The following is a 23124-nucleotide window of genomic DNA, read 5'->3' as shown; positions in this document are numbered from 1 at the left end:
ACTGAGCTTGAGCTATTTTGCAAACAAAGAATGGGCAAATTTCCCGATAAAAGGGGTTAGGGTTAAAACACTGAAATTAGAGGAGATTTGCATGCCTCTCTATTTTTTGTTGCTTCAAAAGTAGTGTTTTTTTTTTTTTTACAAATATCCAATATGGTTTCCATAAGAAGACTGTAGATAAAAGTTCCATATCAGACAAAAACACCAGGTCAGCTACTGGTCACTTTTAGGAGTCTGCTCCTGCACACAGAGCAGCTTTCTCTCTAACGTTTAGATGCTTCAGTATGCAGAGGTGATAGGTTAACTCCTGTTTTGCTTATTTGCATCCGTTTGCTCCCTGATCAGCAGCACAACAGCAGTTTCTGTTTTTAACCAGACACTGCAACCGGAGTCCAACAAACATCTGCAAACCCGGCACAACGGGCACGGGCAGAGCAAAGAGACTGTACAAGATGTGACAGGTTTCAAAATGAAACACAGCTGAACAAGTGAGCTACAACCAATGAACGCTACGGCAGCAGCCTCCCACTTACAACATTCACTCAGAAGCAAACATGCACTAAAACACCCTCAGAGTGAGATTTAGTGTCATTCAGTGGGTGCAGGTGAGGAGTTCATATCAGAACACATTATGCTCCATGAGGATGAAAGCAGCAGCTATGATCAATCTGTATATGGATTTATCCTGTGTGTGTGTGTGTGTGTGTGTGTTTACATACACTTATTTATGTATGCTGACATGTGCTGCATGGTAAATTAGGGTAAACCTGAAGCACAGGAGGCATATATGCTTATCACAATGAACCAGTTAAGGATGTGGTTGTGTGTTTGGTTCCAAATATGATGCCAAAAGGGTGGAAGTGGGGACCGAGGTATGTGTGTGCGAGTGTGTGTGTGTCTGTTTTGGCAGGGAATCTGGCCTACTTTGCTGGGATTGGAGACGGTCCCTGTTTATTTATTGAAAGAGATGCAGTTTCTGTGAGGGAGCACTTCTACATTTTGGAATTTCATTGTGTTTTAAAGTTCTTTGTCTTAATGCTGACATTTCCAAAGGTCCGCCAACATTTCTAAAACAATTTATTGACAGATGGAGCTTAGCAACAAGAATAAAACTGAGCAAATTTTTCTGTCATATGTTTAGCTTTTCTGATGTCTACCGAAGTCAGATCTGTGTCAGTTCAACCCGTCTCTGATTTAACAAAACTCCTCCAAGTGGCCATGAATCGACATCCTGTGGCAAGTGGCTTATTTTCGTGTCCAAAAACATTGGCTATGAATCGACCAAAATGCTAACGTTTGAATTGGTTAAGCAGCAAAACGGACCCAGAAACCACCAACATCCCACTCTTTGTTGTAGCAGTCTGAATGAACCGCAGATGCCCCTCTATAAAAAAAAAAAACTAGTTTCATTTTGAATAACCTCCAACTACTTTTATGCTTCCTGCCTACATTTTTAATAGCAAACAGATAATGAAAACAACTAGCTTTTAGTCTTCTACCCACAGTCACAACTTCAACTTCAAATAGTAAAGTTAGCAAAACCTCAGATCACTTAGGTATGGTGCCTTTACCGATCAGGAAAAAGTTGGATTTTTAAGTTTCCGAACAGCTGACCACTTGTGGAAATCAGCTAATTCCAGTCATCTGGTTGTTTCATCGTTGTGTCTTTCAATCACAAGCCGACCACAGTGCTGTTACACCTACCTCTTTAAGTACCTCAAGCTGTCTCATCTTTAATCCATAGGTGATCTCCTGGACCCCCTTTCAGCTACTGAAATCTATATTAAGGTGCGGGCACCAAAGCCAGTGTCCATGCAACGGGCCAAATATATTTGCATGTAGAGTGTTAATGCATGTCACTTAAAGAACAAAAACCTGCCAAAAATGTCCTGCAAGAAGTCGTTTACAAGATGCAATATTATGAGTCAGTATTTTGCACAGCTCTAGTTAACATGGCTCTATGCTTCAGTCTCAATCACCTGGATTCTACAGGAAGCTGTGCCATGTGGCTGTGTACTGGAGCTCAGTCTTTAAAGTTGTGTTCTCTACAAGCATGCAACTATACTTGTGAAAGAAGTTTGCTGTTTGCTCTGTTAATGTGTTTCAGAATATCTCTGCTCCATACAGCAACTTGAGAGAGACTGTCTGATGTTTGCAGAACACAAGAGCAGAGGAGGAAAAACATCTAATGTTGTATATGACATCATTGTGAAGCTCTGCCTTGAGCCTCCAGCCTTGAGGCTAAAGCTGACTCTCTGGTATCAAGTATCAAGAGCAGAAACCACTTCCTCAGGGGTAGCTGAGCAGAAGTCCCACAGCAAAGTGGTCACCACTTCTGATGAAGATGCCCGGTCTAACATCACAGTTCCTTTACCAATTCTTTTCCAGACCCGGCATTTCAGGATTCTCATCCTTTACGTTCATTTTAGATATAAATACAGAAGTTAACTATGAATCTATGCCAGATATTTCTACAGTGTGCACCAGGCAGGTTTTGACATGGAACCTGGGAAAAAACAGAAGCTGTAAGGAAGAAACGACACAAGGACAGGAAGAAGAGAGGTAGGCCACAGGAAGGAGGAAAAGAAGGATACAAAGAGGAGAAGAAGGAAGAGGGGGAGGATACAAGGAGGGGGAGAAGGAAGGATACAAGTGGGGAAGAAAAAGGGCATAAGGAAGAAATAAGTAACATAAGGGAGGGAGAAAGGAAGAAAATACATGATGAGGATATGAGTTTGCAATGACGAATTATAGGATGAAACGAAGGAAAACAATAGGATAGGGAATTAAGTCTGGAAATACACACATTTTTCCTTACTCTTATTTTTGTTCTTTTTCCAGACCTGGGAAATACTGAAAGCAAATTCCAACATTTTCCAGAACCCTAAGCAGACACTGTCAGGTTTAAAGTAGTGATGAGCCTTAAATCTGGTTCATAAACAAAGTTTCTATTACCTTACCTAAGTTAGTAATCAGTTAGAAAGCTAATGAAAAATGGAAAAAAAATGGAAATTGCTAGTGTGTTTCTAAAAGATACACAATAAAACACAAATTACAGCCAATATGGCTAATTCTCCCAAATTTTGTCCAAGTTGCCAGCCCCTGTCTGCAGAATTCAGGAGAAAATAGGTGAAAGTGTTCGATTGTTCCAGGTCGACACCATGACAGTGAACACAGCTGGCCCATCCATGCGTACATGTGCCAAAGACTAGAGTGAAAGAATGTATAAAAAAGACTTTCTTTACGTGACTGCAAATACTGTTTTAACTTTTTAAAATTTTCTCTGCATGTAACTCCATATTCTCTTCCATACAAAGTTCATACAAACACACACCCAAGCCGCTCGCTACGACATACATTCAATCCTAGTAACAGCAAAGAAATAGCTGCAGTAAAATTATAATATTCCCAGGTGCCATGCTTTTGCACAGTGTGTCAATAATACATCTGGGTAACCCGATGGAACTTCATTGGCCTAAATGTCCATACCAGGTTCAGATGATAGCAGCTGAGAAAGGAAGCACATGGAGAGAAACATGATGACAAATGGGGAAGGGAGGAGTAAAATGTGGTATTTGAACGATGTTGCATATAGCGTTTTTTTTTTTATATCTATCAGAGTAGACTAATGAAGACAAAATCTCAGTCACTCAAACATTAAGAAAGTAAATTTTAGATTATTTAAGTTGCAGCACTTTGGTTAGTTGGTGGAAAAAAATTATCAGAATAACAAAAAATGAACGATTCGAAAGCGTTTTGGGAAATTAAACCAAGGCTGATTAACAAAGTGAAAGTCAGCATCGGAATCATAGCTTCCAATTGCAAACAGAATTGCACCCGATCTTCTCAAGCTTAAAATCAATTCGTCGGTGAAATTCAGAATTGAATTGTACATTGAAATGAGTTAAACAAAGTTGGAGATTCATGAATTCGTAATTATCTTTCTGAAAACTCTGAAAGAGTATTCTCTCACTCGCTTGACAAGCATGAAAAACACAACTATTTCTTCACCGATCACAGATTGTGATCGGTGCCTTGTATCAGCCAACCTTTACACCTAGGGTGTGTCAACAATAGACTTCAAAAGACCCAAAAAACCTTGTCTGAACTAGTTGAATTCATATAACACACTGGCTAGTTAAAGCTTCAAAAAGTGTTTCCCATCCTTTGTCTTAAATAGGCTTCCATATTTTGGAGTTGTGGGTCTGAAACTGTGGCTGCGAAATCACTGACATCTAAGTTCTTAAATAAGAAGACCCCTTCTCTGTCAGCTCTTAAATATCCTTCAGCCTCACATAAAAAAGCTTCTTTAGGTCTAAAAAGAGGAATGTTTTCTTGTGGGATAGTCACTAGTAACAGCCAGGCCTATAGGATAGCATTACCCCACAGAAAAGTATTACCACTGTGACTAAACATGTTGACATGCTAAAATTACCATTATACTAAAGCATCAGAGTTACTGCTAAATTTAACAACAGCTCGTAATAGAGTCTCTTTGAGTATCCATCATGACGGTCTATAAATAATGAAGCTCAAGTGATCCCAAGGTCTGACCAGCTCAACAAAAAGCATGATTGCTTGGCCTGACAGTATCTAAATTGCAGCATTGCAGTATTGGGAGGTACAGAAATCTTTGGTGTATCTGACAGGAAGACATCTGAGCTGTAGACTCCTGAAACAATAAGATGGGGAGAGGTCATTTCCTGTCACTTGACAGGGGAGTGGATCGGAGTCTTGGCCTTCACCTAATTTTCTGCAATTTATCTGTGATAAATAGGACACTGGCATACTTATGATGCTCCAAATCGCCATTAATTCCATTAGAGTTGAATCAAAATAAACGCTCTTATGTTTAATGAAATTTCTTTGAAGGTTTAACTAGCAAAACAAACCCAAAAGACAGGAAAATGCTTTTAAATAAGACATGAGCAGCTGATCTTGTCCCGAGTATGCCACCGGCAGACCACAGTAGTTAAAAAATGCAAGAGCCAACCAGAGAAAATTTTCTGTCTTTATTTACTTTAATATTTTAAATGAAGCTAAAACAGAGCAGGTCTATGGTCTGATCTTGCCTGACAGGAGAAGACCTTCACTCTGTTCTGTCTGATACGACGATGTCTTAGGTTTAGTCTTTTCTTCATCCAGATGAAATCACATCTGTCTGATGTCTCTGTAGCTGTTCACTCGTCTGAGGGAAAGCCATTACCCGCTCCATTAACTGTTCCTTTAGCAGCTTCATTCAGTATGCATGAGCCACTGACTCTCCCCCTTATAGCCTCTCAGAGCACAAATCAATAAGAGGAGGTTTAAGGTGACGATGAAATCAACAGGGACCGCTAAAGAACATAATCATGAGGTCAGAAGTTAAGGTCAGGCAAAACGTCCAAACTCTCACTGAATTTTAACAGAAAAGCTCAGACGATCAGTATTTTCTTATTGCCTATAAATTATTTTACTTGCACAAATGGCTATGAATGTGAGTGCACAGCTGCCGGGCTGGTGAAAGGTTTACATACATTCACTGTAGGCATGTATGTCCTTAGTTCTGGGCCTGGACTGGACTTTATGGTATTTATTCAGGGTGGAACAAATTAAGACATCACGGTACAGGAACGGACCTAAGGGTACAAAGACCTTGTCCCTCCACTACAATGGTCCAGTGTTTACCTTTCAAAAAAAACGTTTGTTTATCTGGAGACAAAAAATGTACCTGTAAAAAAAAGGCAAAAACATCTACATAATAACAATGTCCAAAACTGGTACTAAATAACCTACAACTGGGGCAACAAGAGAGGGGTGCAGAGTTATAGCCACAAATTTAGATTTTCTCTTATCCACACAGGAGCCCTTTCACAAGACAATTCAAGGGCGGGATTAAGACATGTTGTAGCCATATCCATGTGTTTTGTGAAAGGACCTATTCAGCAAAGCGGGTAGAAATCAACCTGCCTCCCGATACGTCCTGACTCACAGAGCAAGGTAGTCACAGGCCCGCGTCAGCCGACTTGTATTGGGGAAGCCAGTTTTGCAGGTCCAGGGAATGTATGGCCCTTTTCCATTAGTACCTACGCGCAGTTCATCTTGGTTCAGTGATCCTCTACACGGTTTCTTTGTTTTCCATTACAATTGAGTACCATCTCAATGTGGGTAGGATCGTCAATAGCAAGACAGCCCCACAGTCCTTAAAAGTAACAGAATTTTTGTAGTTTGCAATGACACAAACACAATAGCAGTGGAGGACCTACTGCGTAGTCGATGGTTATTGTCAAACTCAGAGTGAAAGACGAGAGCTAGAGAAGGCTGCGGGCAGCAAGACATAGCAATTTGGATAAGTACAGGAGAGAGAGGGAAGCCATGGAGCAGTATCAAACTGAAGGGTACCAGCCGTAGGACGTGTGAAGCTTGAAAGTTTTCAAATTTGGAGCAAGTGTTTCTTGGTTGGCACCCTCTCACTTGTTGACAGCAACACAAGTGTTCCACCATCTTCCAGTTAATGAACCAATTTTTCTTAATCCAAGGCAGGCAGTCGGGGTCAGAAGGTTAAATGTTGGATATAATTGGGTGAACAAGCAGGATAATAACCCCAAAAGCCATTTGCAAACTGGTTTGGAAATGGGTAAACCAGAATTATGCCAGAAGCCTACTGGTGTGTGTTAATGATATAACCCTTTGGGAGGCATTTAACAAACTATTAGGGAGGGTGTATGTATATATTTGAGCCTGGGTGTATAATTTAGACAGAAAATCCACACAAAGTTCCACCTAATTCTTGCTATTAAAGAGATTTCCTGGATTTGAATAATAGTTTAAATTCATCTTTAAAGATGCAACATGAACATGGCATTTCTGCTCATGGTGAGTGTCTAACCTTTTCATAGGTGCTGTATGTTAATGTGAGTTACCAAGGGTGTGTGTTTCCATGCCAGCTGTCTTTACATTCAGGTGTGGCGGGAACACTGAGCGGATAGCCCCTCCTCTATCCAAAACATTCCTTAAACCCCACAGCTTCCTGTAGCTGTGCATCTGTGTGTGTGTGTGTGTGTGTGTGTGTGTGTGTGTGTGTGTGTGTAGGAAAAGGAAGGGAAGGAAGAGCGGTGCGGCAGAGGAAGCAAGGGTGGTAAACTCATGGGAGGATTATCCGCCTCAAACGCACATTAGGTGTCCATTCTTACAAATTAAAAGCACAGTGCTAACGTCTTACTGCTTCTGTTCAACAGTGCTACCGCTGGTCTTAGCTTTACGAGTGACACATAAAGGTGTTCTAAGAAATATGGGTTCCTAAATTAGCACTGAACAGAATGCTACTGTATAATTTCTGTTGATGGATAATTATCAATGACCCTGTTATTAGTTAGAGCTAAGGATTTCCAATAACTTCAGCTGAGCTTCTAGTGTTTCTAGCAGTCAGATCAAACTGAATACCCTTCTAACTTTCAGTAAGTTTAAAATGCTTTTAATCAATAGGATTCCATCTTTTAAACAACAGTTCCTATTAGGATCATTAAAATAATCAATATTTAATAATATATATACAAAAAAAAACAACAAACCAATGAAATTTGTAATTTTTCCTTCATGTAATTTTTGTAATTGTGCAAAAAGATTTCAGACTAAAATATAAAACATGATCTATTTTTGTTATTTAAAAACAAAAAAACAACAATTATCCTCAATACAACTAAGACAGTTTAACACATTCATTATTACAGTTATAGTAATTACCTGAAACCTGTATACAAGGAAAAAGTGTAGTAGCCTTTGTTCAACCAGCTGGCCGGCAGTGAACAGCAGCAAATTGAAGAGGGGGAAGTGCATCACTATTCTATGCTCCATACCGCTGTTGAGAATGTTCACTGGCATTTCATTTAAAGACTTAACTGTAAGAAATTATAACAGTAACAGTAAACTGTAACAGGAAATTTTAGTGGTTTTTTAAAGGGCAGATATTTGAAGCCTTTGCATATCTTCATAGCAGTAACCGGCCCATGAGAGCATGCAGTCAAGGGAGATGCCCTGTGCTTTAATGATAATCCTTTAGATGTAAAACATGCAGGTTCACTCGTAAAGTTACGCAACTGAGGACTGCGTGCTTTGCTCATGTCTATCCATCTGGCGAGTGTCCATTCTCGGGTAACCAAAACAAACGAGCTGCCCCTGTTCAGGACAAGAAACTTCTGCGGATCTACCACCCCTATGCTTCACCGAAATCTGGCTCACTGAACACATCCCGGACAGCGCGGTTCAGAAGCCGGATTTCTGGCTGTTTGGACTGGACCACAGCACGGAGCTCTTGGGGAAAAAGAAAGGAGGTGGAATTTGCTTTTATACAAAGGTTGATGTATTGATGTCACAATGTTACACAAGACATGAAGTCTTCACCCTGAGTAATTTTTTTTTATAAGCTTTAAACCCTTTTATTCACTAAGGAAGTTCTCCTCCTTGGTCCTGATAGGTGTTTACATCAGCACAAGCTTGCATATCAGAGACTAAAAAACAGATCACTGAGCTGATAACAACCGTGGAGAAAAACACCCAGACTCATTATTGTCCTTGGGGATTTTAACACTGCAAACCAATGTACTACCAAAATACAAACATGTAAATTGTCCCACCAGGTATAAAAACACTCTGATCACTGTTACACAGCTTTAAAAATATGCTTATCAAGCTGTCACCCCGAGATTTGTAGGACTTTCTGATCACTGTCTGCTTCATCTCATCCTAACTTTCAGGCAAAAACTTAAAAACCTCTAAACCTGCAGTATGACTGTTAGGAAGTGGACCGATGAGTCAGAGACATTACAGGCATGCTGTGATAGCACAGATTGGAGTGTTCTTGAAGCATCAGCCACTGATCTGAATAAACTGTCTGAACATCATTCATCAGAGTTTGTGATAACACGTGTGTGTGTAGACCTAGACTTTTTACACACACACACAACAATAAACCGTGGTTCACTTTGCATCTGAGGAAGCTGTGTCAGACTAAGAAAAATCAGGCGAGAAGATAAAAAGCAGCTTGGAGGAGCCTGAACAACATCACTAACTACAGAAGCCCATCCTCCCATGCTGTTCCAGCATCTAATCTGCCTCACTGTCTGCTGCGTTTATTAGACCACTGCTGCAAAAGTGAATAAATCACACATTAGTAAAGAATAGCTTTATAATTTATTAGTATTACAGTTTCTTTCAAATCCATTGTGAGGGTTGTTATAGAAGCAGAATTATAAAAAAAGCGCCTGTGTTCAAATAATTCCAGACCTAAGGGCATTTCTTAAGTCAACTAAAACATTATCTGTGCACACAGTCTGTTTCATTTAATATTCATTTGTATTTAAAGAGTTTTTCACATTCCCCACTGCCTCAGTGATAAGAGATGAGATGGGCGAAGATTTGCTCCTGCTCACCTTTGCTCGGACCCCAGCCATGGGTTACAACATGGATGAACAAGGACTCTGAACTGTACAACGAATGCCATTATGAACTTTTGTACATCTTTCAGTGTCACACTAACTTACGCCTAACCCAGCCCAGGAAGAGGAGGAGCCATAGCCGAGCCCCCGTGACTTCACTGTTTGAACAAAAGCGCCATGTTCCAACATGGCAACCTCTTTCCACACGGGTCTCAGACAGGAAAAAAATTGGATTGGACCATTTTTAACATTTTGTTCATATTGTATATAGTTCTTGGTCTTTCCTATTCTTTCATTATGCTTGGTAGTTTTAGTTGGTTGTTTAGTTGTTCTAGTATAGTAAATAGTTTGTTGATTGAAACATGTTTAATTCAGAGTTGACTTATTTTTTTTTTTTTATAAATTCCTTTATTTTAGGAAATTGTTTGAATTTATTCCCTGTGTGCAGTTTGGCTGTCCAGTAATACCAGAGCTTGGCTCACTCCTTTCACTATTGTCCTAATACCATCGCCTCATTGGGCTGGTACTCACAGAACAACACCTAACAGACCAAATTATTATTTAATAAACTATTACACTATCAGATAGAAAAGGCAGGGCCTTGAAGCATGGGTCTAGATCTTAGAGCTGGCCGCATCTCCTTCAGAAGTCTTGATCTTAGTGTTGCAATAACAGAGAGTTGGGATGCCTTCCTGAGAGATCACCAACTTGACTTCCTTTAGTGGCTTCAGAGTCTGTGCAGCATCTTCTGCTGCTGTATTGTCTGTTCTGTTAGGGTGCTCAGATTATTGTCCTGCTTCCAAACTGCAGAAGCAAGTAGTGCAGCGTTTTCAGCTGGTTGCTGCTCCAAAAATCGTTTCCGCATGTCTGATGCGTTCTTCCAATGTGTCGCTAAATCAATTATTAGTTTATGCTGTGGGAGGTCCAGCAGCTTCTGTTTCTTCTTGAGTGCATGGCTGGCCAGGGTGATACAATGAAAAATTGTGGTTATGCGCCTCACTCTGCCAAGACGCTGTGTGACAGCAGGGATTTTAAAGTACCTGTGACATGCTATTCCCACACATGGAGAAAATGAAAGAAAACATATTAATATTGAAGAAATTAGGCAGTAATTGACATGCTGACTGGTGGTGGCAGCAATACTGCGACAGAAGCAGTTACTCTGCACTATTTTCCTGAAGCGAAAATAATCTGAGCCGTATATAATGTAACCCTGGATTTATATTGTATCTGTTCTGGTCCGGTCCGCTGCGAAGCCCGGAGGAGCTCCAAGAACCATACAATAAAAGCCTGTGATAAACGCGGTAGCAAGTCTAAAATAACTCCTTCTGTGGAAGTTAAACCAATTAAACTGCTTAATTTTTCGTTTTATGCTTGCAGATATTTTTTATGCAGATTGTTGCTTAATTTGGTGCATTAAAAGTATTAATTGCTTGGTTTATAATACCTTAGTTAACCCAGTAACTGATTTCATTGATCTAATGTAAACAACTGCCTAACACGTGTATATAAATATATGTGTGCATTTATTAATATAGTGAGATCTTGTCTGTCTTTACTGAATTATTTCCTGCTGGTGTGGTATGATTCATGCAGATTGACTCCGGCCGTGCTCCAGCCTCCGGCATAAACAGACTCTGGTTGAATTAGATGGCCATCCACAGGCCGCAGCACTTGTGCTCTGCCATCTGATGAAAGCTGACTTTCTTCTCCTGACTGCTGCGTCTCTCTCTGATAGTGACTGAAATATATCTTAAGAAACATCAGATTCTTCACTGCTGTCTGTGTTGATGGCTATTGTAGCAGCAGTCAGTTTACCTGCAGGGGTTCCCCTGTGACGTCATAAAAGAGCGTCACAAAATCACAAAGGAGTAGTCTGGAAATGCCTTTTTAGTGAAATGACCATTTATCTCAACAACGGTTCATTTCAGTGGCATGAATTTACTTTTTAAAAATATTTTATCAATGTTTCCTTTCCCTGAATGTAATTGGATTTTTCATGAAAATGCGATGTCACAGGCACTTTAAGAGGATCCTGTGAAGCCAAATTAAGTAGGTGGGCAAAGCAACCAACATGAAATGAGTCAATGAGACTGAAAGCAAGAACCATGTTAGCGGCACTGTCTCCATTACTTCCCATTCATTTATTATGTCCAAGTTCGCCACAATGCTTCATGTGTGGCTTTCGTGCAGGGCCTTGGTCTTATGTACGAAAGACTGTGCAGCTTTCATACTAAACGTTTGCGGTAGGGAGTAATTGTGAAACTTACTGGGCATCAAAAAATTCAGATGTACAAAGCCGTGCGTAGACATGTCACCGCACACGTAGCCTTCATACATCCCAGTTTGCGGTGGATTTGACGCAGTCATACATTGCACTTGGACCGCCCGGTCTCCACATCTGAATACATATGCAAAGTAGTACAAACAGACGGAAGTCACATATCACGTGTCCAAATAACCATGGCATGGTGCTGTGACAGTCGAACAACCAGTTCCTGTCGGCGGAAAAATGAGAGACTGTGTCTACACATCATGAGGGATGTTTGTAGGGAATAAAAGCAAACCAACAACTTCTTGAATGAGATCAGCGACTCAAACCTGACTTGAAATAAAACGGCTGTCAACTTGAACCCGTTAAGTATCTGCTGCAATCATAGCTCAATGCTGATCATTATAATGACGTTAATATTCCTTCCATATTTCTAGGAAGAATTCCACCACACACACTATGTGATGTACTCTAAATCTTTAAAACCATTCAGGACGTCACATACAAATTAGAAAATCACCTAAAAGCCCCCATCGGGCACAGAGTCTGCTTGAGGTTTGTTGCAAACACTTACAATAATTATTATAGTATAAAGGAATCACGAGTTGAGTTGGCCATTGCATTATTGAGACACATTTCCGCATCAGATATAGGTTGCGCATATATTGAATGAAAGTGCCTTCTATTCATAAATTCATGTTCATTTACAGATGGGACCCTTATAGCAGTATGAGTGCAGTCTATAGCTCTGATTACATTCAGAAATCGGCTCCTCACTGCAAATGAGAGCCACAGTTTAAGGGGAACTTTCTATATCAGAGCAACATACGGAGGAGACCGTCCCATATGGCTGGCAGGGCCGGGCTCAGGGATGACTGTTAAATACGCGACCTGTCAGTCAGCTCCCTCTGAAAAGCTCCGGTTGAAAGGAACACAGCATAGTGAGAACTTGACATGGCACTGGAGACGCACGATTCCTCCTGGTTTCCCTCTGTAACACTGAGACCAGCACCATACCCTGGGCAATCTAAACCGGCCGATAAGCCATGTATCATCATGTGCCAGCAGGTCACTACGATCTCTGAACAAAACGCTCCCTCCAACTTCTTCCATCCTTCTGCTCTACCAAAGCCATCATTACACAATTACGCACAACTTTATGCAGCTATTTATGGACATGTATGATTATCTCCAGCTTGTCCACCTTAGGAACTATCAAATCTGACTTGTTCGGAATTAATCTGCTGATCCGACACCGTTTTCCTTTTCAGTGAGAATGAAACTGCCCCTTAGTGGATTCACATATATTTTATGCTCCTCAGCGCACAGGTCGGTGTGCAATTACACCCATGGGTAACAAAAACAGAGGAGGTTTTACAGTTTACATCTAACTGAGGTTGTTTCCATCATTTTCTGAGGTGTGTTACATTATTGTATGAGGCTAAATGTGATTCAGTTTCATCGCTCTGGTTTAAACCATAAATGCTCAAACTCATGAAAACAAATCAGGTTTGACGCTCCATAAATTAAATAAAGCTGAATGGAGTCATATTTCAGTGGATTTAGGTGAGTTTTAGTTTTCTGTAGTTTACTATTATCGATTGAAAAGGAAAAGGTTTGCATGGCTTCCACACTTTTCACAGCAGGGAAAATGTTTGTGTGGATTTAAACACACTTTCATGCAACGTTCATCTTTGTACATGCCAAGTTGTGCGTAAAAAATTGCGCTGTAAGATTTTTGTGCGTAAGAACGCCTCATACATGAGGGCCAAAAAATTTGAAACCAATGTCCACTTGTTAAGAAATGAAATGAGAGGTGACATTTACTTAGGGGTCAGTTGCAGTCCAATCCATCGTAAGTGCCACTCTCTCTGCCGACTTCAAAACTATTAGCTTTACCTCTGTGTACAGCTTCGGGATAGTGACTTGTCATGTGTTAGCATGTTGGTATGGTGTATAGTGGTTTGAGTGTGTGCACTGTCTTTATAAAACCCTTGTTTTCCACAACACTGCACGGTCGCAGGCCCTTACATATGAAGACTGTAAGACACTCTTCTGTACACAAACAGAGGTTGCTGGCAGTTTGCAAAGCAAGGATCCATCTGTTTTGGATCCATAGGTTTAGCCACGGGTTGTTGCAGAACATCTGCATAGCTTAAGTGTCTTCTTCTACTTCTTGGGTTTATTGGCAGGCGGCAAACAGCTATTTGGTGAATTACCACCACCAACTGGTGAGGAGTGTGGGCCAGAATGGTGGCCAGGGGATCTAATTGATTCAGAGGATTTCCTGAAACGATATTCAATAGTGTGTTTTAGTTGCCTCTGAACTCTAGTTAACTGTCCAATAGCCCGACACAACAGATACTGCTTCTATCAACACACACACACACACTACAAAGAGAGTGTGTCCAGTGAAAAACTGCCAAACACTGCAAAAATGCGTATTGTCTGGGGCTGAGAATGTGGTGGGAAGCAGACTGCTGGCTGCACTGATGGGAACATGCATGCTCACATGGTATCCAAAAGGACACACAAACAAACACACAGTAACACTATGAATAATGACTGCTTAGAGGAACTGACTGTACATAAGACAGAACAGCAGGCAATCTCATTAACTGATAATCATCTGGTTGTTTTTTTTTCTCTTCAGCTTCTCATTTACAGCCCTTCTCCAGCTGATGTGAAAGTGAAGTGGTTCTAACTGTATTTCAGAGCAACAATTGCTCAAACACAGCATCTGGAGACAGATCTGTTGGATTTGTGTAATTGGATGGGAAATACAGGGATAAATATAATTTATGATGAAACAAACAGCCAATTTGAGCCCTCTGACTCCCAAATGTAAATATGTTCTGCCATATTTTCTGAAAACAAAATGGAGTCAATCTGAGCCCCAGGGAACCTAAGGAGAATGTTAAATATGTAACAATGCCAAAGTCACTTAAACACAACATGGAGCTGCTTATTTATTAGACTGAATGTATTTCTTTTGGTTATGGGCTTAGTGTGGTCCCAAAAATATCCTGATTTATAAGATGTAGAGAGTCAAAATGTTACCAAACGTGCACAACAGGAGTAAATCAAATTCATCTAGTGGTACATTCCTGAAGATGGTCTATTACAGATAGAGTCGTCTACTTCCTTGGAACTCAGCCTTCTGTTTACATTATAACCTGAGCAGGTTGGTAGTTGCTCCTGGGTCAATACCAAAACATGCGGGAGGTGACTGACAGGTTGGATTGCTTTTGGAAATCACCTTTTGTGACCTGTATGCTCCTGGACACCATCAATGCCATCTAGCTGCCATCTAAGTTTCCAGCCTCCCCCAGACTGCCTTACCAGTAGCACTTTATGTCATTTAAACTGTTGAAAACAGGACCTTGGATTTTGGCTGTTAACACTCAAAAGGCTCAATGGTTTCCCATTTCTATCAATAGCAACAATCAATCACTTAATGAACAAACACTCCTCTATGTATCTGTACATATCTATATATTTATCTTTATTTATTCTTTTTCATTTTTATCTGTTTTTCTCCATCTGTCTAGCGTTATTAGCTATCTTCATTTATCTATATCAGTGCTGGGCAACTACTAAAATTGTACTAAAAATAAGGATTAATTGCACTGTTATATTCAAAAGTAATGAATTCAAAAGTTGTGTTTTGTGGACTTACTTTAAAAGTTGTTTTGCAAACAATAAAATCAAGATGCTCATAAACTGCAATATTTTAAGATAAATACACATTATGGTTTAATAGTTTTTTTTTAGATGTTTAAATAAATAACTGAGTAAAGAACCACAGCAAATGAATAAAGGAAAAAGTCTAAACATTGAGAAATTTTACAGTCTTTGTTGTTCAGTTTGGGTTCAATGGTTTACTTTCTCCTGATGCATGTGTTTAACATGGAAATGAATGGGAGCTGGATTTTATTTTGAAATTCTGCCGCCACCCCCCATGTCAGGACAATTTAAAAGACTGGCTCGTTTCTATATATTTTTTTTATTTAAATAAAGACCTACTTTATTTGAAGTGAGAGAATAAAACACACCGCCTAAAGCAGCAAGTGAATTGGAGTTTTGGCCCATACCAGCTTCCATACCAGGGCATAAACCATCATGGTTGATTTCTGTTCACCGTCGTGCTCTCCAGCGTTATTTTGAAAATTAATTTGAAAAAATATACTTGATTGTCGAAGGAAGGGGGGGATGCATGTTTTTCTGATAAGTGGAACAACATTCTAAGTGCTACCAGTTAGCAATAACCATAGTTTTCCTCAGTGTGGACGTTCTTACTGCAGGAACATGAGTCAAAGTTAGCTATATTAGAGGAAGAACAAAAGCTGCAGGAAGCCATTTCAAAAAGTTAAATCTGCTACACCCGAGAGTTAGACACCTGGTGGTGTTAATGAAAGAGGTTATATACCCCTTCCTTTTTTCTACAATTCATGTGTTTATATTGCCTTTCAGTCCAGACCACCTAACAACCAAACAAAGCTCAGTTCAGAGGAAAAACCCACCTTTAGGAAATCAGGAGTCAGTGGGAGGAATCCACTCGGTGTCTCCAGACAAGCTGAGGCTTGCGTTGCTGCTGATATGAAACTGGCCTTCTGCGTGTTTTTAAATGCCTGCATGCATGCGGTGCATCTCTTAAACCACTGCAGCTGCTGTGCACTAACGTTGAACTTTACTTGTAAAGGTCTTTTGAGGATCAGTACCTCTACCACATGATAATTGGTCACAATGACTCACTTTGTTCTTTTTCTGCTCATTTTCTTCCCCCCGGGGGTTGGTCTCAGTTACCAAGTGATCAGAAAGATGACTGAGGAATCAGCACCAGTGTGTTCCACTCGTTTTCTCATGCATACCTTTTCTTTCCCGTTTAGGTGTGAGTTACACAAAGCTTGAAAGTCTGACAGCCCTGCAGGCTGCAGAAGTTTGCTTGGGAACAAGTTTCCCACTGAGTGACTCAGTAAACTGACAGGGATGATGGAATTACGCACAGTTCAGGTCATGAGAAATGAAGAAGCAGAGGAAGCAGTCACTGTCATCGTCACAAGATGCTAAACAACCCCTAAAAAGACCCCCACTAAAAAATGGGAACACAGGGGTCCTGATCAAGCATCTCTGTGGGGAAGCTTCCTGCAAGTAAATCTTAGCACTTAGGTCAGTAATTACAATCAGCTCTGATCCGGATTTAAGACTCTGTGATAAAAAAAACAAAAAAAACAATACATTCTGTGTTAAAGCTAAAAAGAAGCAAATATCATATTTGTCATTAAAAGTTTCTTAAACTGAAAGTTCACACCAAACTGGGACAAAAGTAGCCCTCTTAAGCTATAAACACACATTTGTTACATTCTCTCCCACTTTAATTCCCCAAGCCTTCATCCTGTTTCTGTTATTGGCTCCCATGCTGTTACATAAGCTGCACTTTATTTCAGAGCACTAAAAAAACTAAGCGAGCGATGGGGAGTGTACAGTATGAATGCAACTCAGCTGACGATCTTATCTGTGCAGCTCTGAAAGGACCACGGCGCATGCAGGAGACCGGAATTTAATTTGTCGTGCTGCTCGGAAAAGTCACATCTGTTTTTAGATTCATCCAGATAAATTTTTTTTAAAAATCCATCGCTGTAGGGAGTTTTCACTGGGGTTGCATCAAACCAAGACCTGTCTGCCAATAATGGGAGATGTGGAAAAGGTGGGGAAATATGGAAGCAGCTAAGATTTTACGGTGGAATATTGTGACTCTGCTGTAGAAAGCAGAGATTTTTTCCTAATCCTAACAGGCTGCTTTGCAGAAAAAGAATGAGGAAGCAAAACCTATTTAGTAAAGTCAGTTATGAGAAAAGTTACTGCTGCCGGTCGAAGTTTGATCTGATTCTGAGTCTCCAGAAGTATTCATGCACTTTCAACATCTTCATGGTGTTCCAAGCACAAACTAATATGCATTTCATTTGGGATTTAATGTGACAGGCAACACAAAGTAGCTTCGCCCGGGAAGCTGAAAAGAGTTGATGGGAAGATGGATGAAGCTAGAAACAGGGCAATCCTGACAGAAAACCTGTTGGAGGCAGTAAAGACCTGAGACTAGGTTGAAGGGTCCACCTTCAAGCAGGACAATGACCCTAAACATAAAGCCAGAGAAAAATGGAACGGATCAGGACAAAGATGTCTAGCTCTGGTCATGAAGAGCAGTCCTGCATGTCTTAGATGGTCCTCTGGTTCAACTGGTTCAACACCACTGAATCAAACCAAGCAGACTTTTTCAGATGACATATTGTGGAGGTACATCAGCTGTGTCTACATCACGCAGGACAGCAACACTTGAGGACTTGAACTGGACACCCCTGGTTTAGATCAAAGCATAACCATGTGTTAAAGCGGCCTAGTCAAAGTCCAGAATTAAATCCAATTGAGAATCTGTGGCAAGATGTGAACATTGCTGTTGATAGACGCTTTTCATCCAATCTGACTGAGCTTGAGAGTTTTTGCAAAATAGGATCGGTCAAAAGGTTCTGTCTCTAGACGTGCAAAGATGAAAGACAGCAAAATATTTTGTGATTGGAACAAAAAAACAAAAAAAACATGGAAAAGTTTATAGGTGTGAATTTCTTTGCAAGGTAAAACTAAACATGCAGTCAGGCAGATATTTCAGAATCTGCTCATCAGGAGCAGATTCGCAGAAAAGATGCTTCTAATAAACAACACATGATGTCATTTTGCCAAAGTCTTTTAAGAACAAACACTTCAATAACACACATGAACTTCTGCCTAAACAACTGTTATTTAGAACAATCCGAGGCTGTGTGGGTCCCTGCTGCCTCCCATGTCTGTTTACAACTGGACATGGATAAAAAAGGAAGTGGTGGGGATTTCCACTCAAGGCCCACTGTTAACCAGACCTGATTCCAAAATGACGCGCAGTACCCACATTCATTGCAGTTCTGCGTAAACCTTCTGCTGGACCTTTTTAGTCATTTCCCCTTGAGGATCCTAATTATGAGGCTGACATCAGTGTGCTCCCTCTTTTACACAACCGCATGATGGGATAGGTGAGGGAAAAGTTGCAAATGCAGGTAGGTAGTCTTCCCCTGCAGCTTCTGGTGTAAACAAGTCGGGGTTTATTATGAATAACGGAAGCGTCAGCGCACTGAGTCTAGCAGTAAACAGTCCCCCACGCTGCAGTCCTCCTGCCACTGACACCTCTCTGCACCCACATCTTAAAAACGGTCCCCCAGAGAACACCGTACCTGCCTCCACCGTATCGCTCAGGTCGTGGTTGGCGGCTGTCCGAGGAAACTCCTTTAGCTTGCGGCAGCTGAGGTTGAGCACACCGCTGGCCGCCGCTTCCTCCAGCGCCCGCTCCAAGCCCCGGTTGGGAGGCAGGTTGGCGCTGCCGACGTGATTCTGATTAGACGGAGAAGATCCAAGCTGGGCGAAGGGAGGGCGAGCCGACTCCGGTCCCAACGTCGCCATCATTTTCCGCTTCTCCGCTGCCTGTGCGTCTGGTTATATCCAGAAGGGAAGCGCGCGGTAAGCGGGACACCGACTACCCAAAGCCTGCCGTGCCGTGCACTGTCGCGCGGTGAGATTCCTGACAAATGCCGCCTCGTCTACCGCTCAGTTTGTCCGTCAAGCCTCAGGGATTCGAGAGCAGTGCTACATCCGGTGCCGACTTTCAAAACAAAACACCACCATTAAGTAGCGTCTTTGTAAACAACAGTCCCGTAATAACATGTCGTTTTCCAAAATAAATCAGCAATATATTTGACAATGTGTTTTGTTGCGATATATATATATATATATATAATTTTTTATTTAATAGTACGTCAGAGTATTGATATTTCTACTAATTTATGGTAAGTTCTGTTACTGCTCTGCAGTTTTCAAACGTGCAAAGACGGCCGCCCAAATATTTATATGCGCAACAAGTTTTATTTTGAAAACGAACAACTCTTAAATTTGACTTTTTTATATTAACTTCCTCATTGCGGCTGCGCAGTTGGCCTTGCAGGGCTATAAAAGCAGGACAATTAAAGCTTACTGTTACTTGGTAAACAGCGTCCTCTGCTGGACATGGGAGTAACATAATGAAGGTATTTAGGACAACGACCGAAAATATAATCAAAAATAAATGAAAGATAAAATATACTAAATTATGTTTGGCATGTCATCTTAAAACTATGGATAATATTATTGTAAATTTAAATATCTAAATAATAATAATAATAATAATAATGCTTGTATAAGTGCACAAGAAATAAGTTCCAAAAACATAATATGAACATACGTATCTTTATTTAATTAATATTTAATTTATGACATTTTTTTGAAAACGGCCAAAAACAGGGCTGTAAATATAAACAATAACATACAGCATTATGTAAATATTGATAAATTACCCGCCATTCAATGAAAACAGATGATATTGTTTTAATTATAATAAACACAGCGAAAACGTTTTAGCTCAACAACAACTAGGCCTAAGCTAAAATCAACTCCTTCAAGCATAACTGAAATGTGCTGCTTCCCACATGACAATCCAAATGCTTTCTAGAGAAAAGCCTTATGGGTACAGGGTACAACTATTGAGCCATTTGGCTGTAAGTTTGGAGAAGTCAAAGTAAAGCGTATGGATAACAGAATTTTAGCAGTTTATTGATATAGTCTTTAATAAATAAGGTAGCAAACAGTTTTAGTGCAAAAGGTATATACTGAAATTATATAAGAAGGTACAGTATAATAAATACAAAAAGGATGGGTATTTTTTCAACTATGATGCTTTGTTATCAGTCAATGTCAGTCATTACATAATAAAAAGCTGAAGATTATGAGATACAAATTATGTCAAACCCAACTTACCCACTCTACCACTCTTCCAATTTCACTGAACTAGTGGGTTTGCTAAGATTTGTGATCAGTGACCTGGCTAACTCCCTTTCGCAACACAAGCCAATAATATATGCATCTGTAATTTATTTATTAAAACATGAAATAAAAATATTCACAAACATATGATATAGTGCACTCTGTGTGACTGGTTGAATGGCACAACAATCATCGGAAGGACAAACAAACATGTTAGTACTGGTACATCCTCCTATCTTAGACGTATGGCAGCCATGTTGGATGTGGAGGCTGGGGTTGGTGATAAACCATGCATTATTAAAGTCAGCATTGCAAGTTCAGGCACTATTCTAGTTTATTCTTCTGACATGAATACTTAAAAACTCCAATTTACAGAACAACAGTCTTCCTCTTTGATTATCGACTTTCCAGTTAGATTGTAAAGCAGTTTTACAAAGATAATTCACACATTTAGTATTTCAATGAATTTATTCTTTTTCATCAAGTTGATAGATAGATAGATAGATAGATAGATAGATAGATAGATAGATAGATAGATAGATAGATAGATAGATAGATAGATAGATAGATAGATAGATAGATAGATAGATAGATAGATAGATAGATAGATAGATAGATAGATAGATAGATAGATAGATAGATAGATAGATAGATAGATAGATAGATAGATAGATAGATAGATAGATAGATAGATAGATAGATAGATAGATAGATAGATAGATAGATAGATAGATAGATAGATAGATAGATAGATAGATAGATAGATAGATAGATAGATAGATAGATAGATAGATAGATAGATAGATAGATAGATAGATAGATAGATAGATAGATAGATAGATAGATAGATAGATAGATAGATAGATAGATAGATGATAGGTATTTTAAATGGTTAGTCAGGCAATCAGCTGTTATAGGCCTACCCGTGGGCACAGCCTCCTGAGACCCAGCAAATCATTTTTGTACACTGTAGTATACATTAGTTTTTTCTTAATTCCTCATATGCTGTGACTCTATTGAGTCCTGACGTTCCTTAAAGGGGACAACCATAGCTTTCCAATGATATATCTTGTGTGGGGGTGTGGCCATGCCTGACACAGTGTATATTCGTATTAGCCTTTGTCCAAAGCAGGTTGTCAGGCTTGTAGATTTCACTTTCTGTATCTTTAAGGTGCACTTTGTACCAGGAAGGTATAAATCACATTTATAAGACTATGAACTTTAGCACTGATCAACTGAAAATGACTTTGAATCTCAAAACTCAACTTTTTTACTGAGGTGATTAAGGCAGTAATTACATTAATGTAGCGGACTTAAAGGCCTGATGTAAGGGTAAGAAATATAATAGGTTTGACAACAAGTGAACCACACACCACAAAGGTGTTGTTGTTAGCTGTCTGTTATCTCCTGCATTATCAGCAATAGAATGAACTGTTAGAGAAAGAGTGTGAGAGCGTGTAGGTGTTAAACTGGAAGGTCAACCAGGGAAGAACAAAAACACCCACATTCCCATGTCCTCAACTGGTATACTGAAGCCCCAAATACTTAGATTTCTTACATATATAATTATATATGTTGAGGTCCATCTGAAAGTGTCACTAATGACACTTTCAGATGGACTTCAACATTGTTTTGTAGTCTACTAAAAGTAAGAAAATGGGTCAAAAGCATTTACGTGAGAAAGGCTAATTTGTATTGTAGTTAAGAAACCTCTTTTTACCACTATCTGTGTGCATGCTGGCTGTGTGTCTCTGTGTGTGAGAAGGCTTCAGAGCATAGTGTTAGTGCTATGTCAGCTGATTCTATGACAAGCTTGGATCAGCACGCCGGCACTGCTGATCACCGATTACTTATATGTGCCATCACACTGGTACAGCTGTGAGTATGTTTATTGACCATACACACTAACTATCCCTGATGTTAACCGGGTTTTAATTTCAGGCTTTATTCTTCTGATGGCCCGTCCAATGAAAAAGTCTGGAGATATGTATTTTTCCAAATATAACAAGGAAAACAACTTTCTTAGGTATGTTACATTGCTGGATATTTTTTTAACTTTCAGAAAATAAAATTTTAACAAACTCCTATTTCAATCTGGTTTTTAATTGTAGGCTTCACCCCTCAGACAGAGCTTTCACTGAAAAATGTTTATATCTGTCATTTTACAAAAACAAAAGAAATAACAGCAATGCAACTGGCCATATATTGTTTTTAAATATCCACTGAAAATATTTGTTGAATTCTGAAAACTAGCTTTTACCCCCCAAGAACATTTTTTACAGGGTATTACATCTTTAATTTCTGAAAATAAGATTTTTGTAGATTATCCTGAGAGACTAAAATAGATTTTGTCCTTTAAAAATGTCTCCACTTCCTTAAAATGTTTTGTGATCCTTTAAAGAACCCCGACTTGGAAAAAGTAGTAGCTTTAAAACATTTTACATTTCCAAAAATTGTTCCCTTCTCATATAATGCCGTCCATTTTGTAAAAATGTTCTCAAAAATATTTTCCAAAATAATCGCCTTTTGATTTGAATGTTCCCGTTGTACTCAGGATTTTCT

Source organism: Girardinichthys multiradiatus, chromosome 7 (assembly GCF_021462225.1).
Source record: "Girardinichthys multiradiatus isolate DD_20200921_A chromosome 7, DD_fGirMul_XY1, whole genome shotgun sequence".
NCBI classification, from domain to species: Eukaryota; Metazoa; Chordata; class Actinopteri; order Cyprinodontiformes; family Goodeidae; genus Girardinichthys; species Girardinichthys multiradiatus.
The sequence above is the reverse complement of the archived record's forward strand: the minus strand, read 5'-3'. Positions refer to the sequence as shown.